The following is a 5000-nucleotide window of genomic DNA, read 5'->3' on the forward strand; positions in this document are numbered from 1 at the left end:
TAGCTTCATCTCACTTCCTCTCTTTCTTTGCAACGGGGTTGTGCTTTCTGCGGTCGATCTCTGTACCCCTCTTCTGTTTAGGGCTACTGTAAATAGTTTGGAAATGCTGTGCTTCTCTCTTTTCCTCTTTCTTCTCTTTCTCCCTCCCTCCTTTCCCTTTCTCTTTCTTGGACACACTCTTTCATTACGCATTCCACCGTTTCCTCATCCCCCTGTGAGGAAGGGGGGGGGGGGGGGGGGTCATCTGATTTATCAACATGTCAGTAACCATGTCAGCAGTTCAGTAAACAGGCCAGTGTGTGTGTGTGTGTGTGTGTGTGTGTATTATGTGTGTGTGTGTGTGTGTGTGTGTGTGTGTGTGTGTGTGTGTGTGTGTGTGTGTGTGTGAGGATGGGGGGGGGGTGTGTGTGTGTGTGTGTGTGTGTGTGTGTGTGTGTGTGTGTGTGTGTGTGTGAGGATGAAGGGGGGGGGGGGCTGTAATCTGGCGGGCGTGGCCGGCACACTGACGTGCTGTGGCTATGGCCCTTTTCCTCCTTTCAACCTAGACCATGACTTCACTTACATCCTGACATGAACCCAGAGACCTGGCCAGTGCCAACGACCAGAGCTGCTGAAAAAGCATGCTGTAAAGTGTGTGTGTGTGTGTGTGTGTGTGTGTGTGTGTGTGTGTGTGTGTGTGTGTGTGTTAGCTCTCAAAAGCATGCTGTAAAGCAGTGAAAGTATGTGTGTGTGTGTGTGTGTGTGTGTGTGTGTTAGCTCTCAAAAGCATGCTGTAAAGCAGTGAAAGTATGTGTGTGTGTGTGTGTGTGTGTGTGTGTTAGCTCTCAAAAGGATGCTGTAAAGATGAAAAGGTCTGTGTGTAACTATAGGTGAAATGCAAAGGAATTGATCTCTTAAATAGTGGAAAGTATGTGTGTGTGTCTTGGGAAGAATTCCCCTGTAACTTCCTTTACCTGTTCTTTTATGACTTTCTATCTTCCCTGAGTGTGCTACTGTAAGTCAGTCTAATTGTTGCCTTTCAGGAAGGGCCTTTCAGATCTGTCTTTCATCCAGCTAAATAAATAAGTCCCTTCTCTCTTCTCTTCTCTTCTCTTCTCTTCTCTTCTCTTCTCTTCTCTTTCTTCTCTCTCTCTCTCTCTCTCTCTCTCTCTCTTTGTGGCCTGGTTTGGCTTGGCCTGGTTTTGCGTGTGGTGGCGTGGGGGCAGGGCTGTGTGTGTGTGTGTGTGTGTGTGTGTGTGTGTGTGTGTGTGTGTGTGTGTGTGTGTGTGTGCTGGCTCAGTTTGGTTGAGCCATGAGCACTAGGTTTTGGGCTCGGGCTTGGCCCTGCCTCTTGTATAATTACAGACGGTCTTCAGCACCTCCTCCTCTTCCTCCTCCTCCTCCTCCTCCTCCTCCTCCTCCTCTTCCTCCTCCTTCCAGACCTGCTCTGTCGGCTGCCGTTGCCTCTCTCTCTGCCTCAGTGTGCCTCTCCCGCTGGTGGGGAGGGCCCAGCTCCGCTAGCGCTCTGGCCCAGGAAGGGAAGGGGGGGAGCGGCCAACCAGAGGCAGGGAGAGTGGGAGCTGGAGCTGGAGCTGGAGCTAAAGCTTCCTTTGGAGAGGCTCTTATAGTGTGGGAGAATGCTGCTGAGGAAGGGTTGGTGAGGGGTTGGGAATATCCACATGTTCATTCGTACACACACACAACACACAACACACAACACACAACACACAACACACAACACACAACACTCAACACACAACACACAAGCACACACACAGTGATCTCGGTGTGTGTGTGTGTGTCTCTCTCTCTCACACACACACAGACACACTATTTTATTCTTGCATCTCACCAAAGCAGTCTTTTTGATCCGATGTTTCCTCCAGCATGCTTTAATTAAAAACTTCAGCAGCACTGATTAAAAATGTCTCTCTCTCTCTCTCTCTCTCTCCCTCTCTCAGCTTTTCTTACTTGTCTGTTTCCCCCACAGCTGTCATAGCTGTACTCCTCTCTCCGCCTGTCCTCGTCCTTTCCCTCGGTCTCATTCCATTATCCCCAGCGCTCTCCACTCCTCTCTCCACCTTTCTGTCTCTCCATTGCTCCGTCTGTCACTCTGTCTCATCTTAATCTCTCCACTCTCTTTCTTCTTCTCTTCTGTCTCTCTCTCTTTATCTCCTTCTCATCTCTCTCTCGCTGTCTGTCTTTCTCGCCCTCTCTCTCTCTTTCCCTCTCTCTGCTGTGCTGCAGTGTGCTGGCAGGCGGTGGGACTGGGGGTTTTCTTTGGCAGGTCCGGGGCAGGCTTTGGAGCGTGCTACTGGCTAGGAGCGCGTGGAGGGAGGTAGGGGGGGGGGTGAGAGAGCGAGAGCGAGAGAGAGAGCGAGGAGGAGGAGGGGTGGCAGTGAGCGGGGCCGTGGGCGTGGTCTCCAGCTGGTAATGAAGACTTCTCTTTTCATCCTCAGAGCACAGAGTCTGGACGGGCCCAGGGGCTGCACAGCTCCACTCTCTCTCCCTCTCTCTCTCTCTCTCTCTCTGTCTCTCTCTCTTTCTCCCTCTCTCCCTCCCTCCCTCCCTGCTTCCTCTCTCTCTCTCCTCCCCTCTCTCTCGCACTCTCCCTCTCACTGAAAGTGGAACTCTTCAAGCACACTGAAGACTAAGGACTGGGATCCAAATATGAGGCTCTCCCCTGTGTCGGCTTCACCACTGCTGAGGTAAAGGTTGCTGCTGTCTGACTGTCTAACTTAATATCTGACTGTCTGTCTGGCTGTCTGTCTGATTCTTCCACTGCTGTGGCTTTACTTGTCTATGTGTCTGTCTGTCTGTCTGTCTGTCTGTCTGTCTGTCTGTCTGTCTGTCTGTCTGTCTGTCTGTCTGTCTGTGTGGCTGTGTGTCTAGGAAGGGGGTGGGGTGTGTGTGAGGGGGGGGTCTCAGTCCTCCTCCCTCCTTTCACCTCTTGCCCTACACACACACACACACACACACACACACACACACACACACACACACACACACACACACACACACACACCTACTACACACACGCACACACACAGCTCACAGATATACACATGGATCCAAACCACCAACATTCACATGGGCAGACTGTCTGTCTGTCTGTCTTCTCTCTCTCTCTCTCTCTCTCTCTCTCTCTCTCTCTCTCTTTCTATCTCTCTCTCTCTCTCTCTCTCAGACACACACACACACACACACACATGAAAAACACACACAGACAAGACACACAAGAAAGTCCACCTAAACACTGATGACAGTTTGAGTATTCCTGGCAATCGTGCTTGTGTGTTTCATGGCTTCACTTCGTTGACTGTTGATCTCTGGCTCTGGAAGTGCTTGAAGTGATGTATGTGTTCGGTAGCATATTTTTCTACGTGCGGGTGTGTGTGCCTGTGCCCCTGGCCAGTGGACGTGTGAGTGTGTGTCACGGGTGCAGAGTGAGGTTAGGTCTTTATGAGGCAGTCTGTCTCTCAGCAGCTGAGGCAAAAGACTGAGTCACAGCGAGAGGTGTGGGGAAATGAACGTGTGTATTTCTGTGTGTCTGTGTGTCTGTGTGTCTGTGTGTGTGTGTATGTGTAGGGAGTGAATTCTCAGCCAGAGAGCTTACTTTCTTTCTTTCAGCATTTGTGATGGTGAGGAGTGAGTAGATTAGTGTGTGTGTGTGTGTGTGTGTGTGTGTGTGTGTGTGTGCGTGTCTGTGCACGTGTGTATTTCTCTGAGGGAGAGTACTGTAAATTCCACACCAGTGCGAGTCTGACCTGTGGAAGATCACAGGAGAGTTGTTATTGTGCAGTATTTCAGTGTGTGTGTGTGTGTGTTTTATTGTCTATTTCAGTGTGTGTGTGTGTGTGTGTGTGTGTGTGTTGATAATCCAAACTTGGTCTGTTATCATTGGGTTTTGTTAAGTTGTCTTGAGCTGGGGGGTCTGAGTTGGTCTGGGGGTGTGTCTGGATTTGGGGGGGGGGGGGGGGGGGGGGGTCTTGGCGAATGTAACTTTTTCAGATGACACTGATCTGTTGGTCTGAGTGACAGGTAGTATACGTAAAGGTCTGTCTGTCTGGGTTCTGTTTATTTGTGTGTTTGTGTGTGTGTTTGTCTCTCTTCCTCTCTCTGTCTCTCTTTTTCTTTCGTCCACGCCCCTTTCTCTCTGTGTTTTTATTTGTTTGAGTGTGTATGTGTATGTGTGTGTGTGTGTGTATGCATCTATATATGTGTATGTGTGTGTGTGTGTGTGTGTGTGTGTGTGTGTGTGTGTGTGTGTAAATGTGTTTGTTTATGCGCGGTGGCTGTGGGGATGCTGGAAGCTGTTTGTGCCCATCTGAGTAAACAGGCAGGCAGGCAGGCAGGCAGGCAGGCAGGCAGGGAGGGAGGACAGAGACACACGGGCCACGGCCGGGGAAGAGGACGGGGACGGGAGAGAAGCTCATCTGCTGCACAGTGGCCGTGGCTTTGATGTGATTTCAGTGGATCTGTCCCCTTCCCTCCCTGCGGGGCACCCCAGATCCGGAGAGGCTCCCTTTCATCCACATTCTCAGGGAAATCCGTCCATCTGCTGTTGTTCACCTCCTCCTCCTCCTCCTCCTCCTCCTCCTCCTCCTCCTCCTCTTCTTCTCTTCCTCATCCTTCTCTTTCTCTCTTTTCTTCTTCTCCTTCACCCTCCTCCTCCTCCTCCTCCTCCTCTTCTTCTCTTCCTCATCCTTCTCTTTCTCTCTTTTCTTCTTCTCCTTCACCCTCATCATCCTCCTCCTTCTTCTCTTTTCTTCCCCTTCACCCTCATCTTCCTCCATCTCTCCTTACCTTTCTCCTCTTCTCATCCACTCTCCACTAATCCCCACCTCCTCCAAACAACAGTGCGCTCCGCCGCCCTCTTTCAACATCCTGAACTTGACCTTTCACCTCTCCCTCCATGGGCACTACTCCCACTCTCATATAGATATTTACCCCCCCCCCCCCCACTTATTCATTTTTCTGCCACTGTCTCAAGCATGCAAGCTGTCTGGACTTCTGGGTAA

The 5000-nt window shown here is 50.8% G+C and overlaps 1 protein-coding gene across 1 annotated transcript in view; it reads left to right on the forward strand.

Moving 5' to 3' along the window:
• Positions 1 to 2341: 2341 nt before the first annotated feature.
• Positions 2342 to 5000, forward strand: part of LOC105900427 (zinc finger protein 469) — a 56291-nt gene continuing 53632 nt past the window's right edge. The window contains exon 1 of the mRNA XM_031565395.2: positions 2342 to 2687. The gene's annotated coding sequence lies outside the window, so the exon portion shown is untranslated. The remainder of the gene's footprint in view (positions 2688 to 5000) is intronic.

Source organism: Clupea harengus, chromosome 3 (assembly GCF_900700415.2).
Source record: "Clupea harengus chromosome 3, Ch_v2.0.2, whole genome shotgun sequence".
Classification (NCBI taxonomy): Eukaryota; Metazoa; Chordata; class Actinopteri; order Clupeiformes; family Clupeidae; genus Clupea; species Clupea harengus.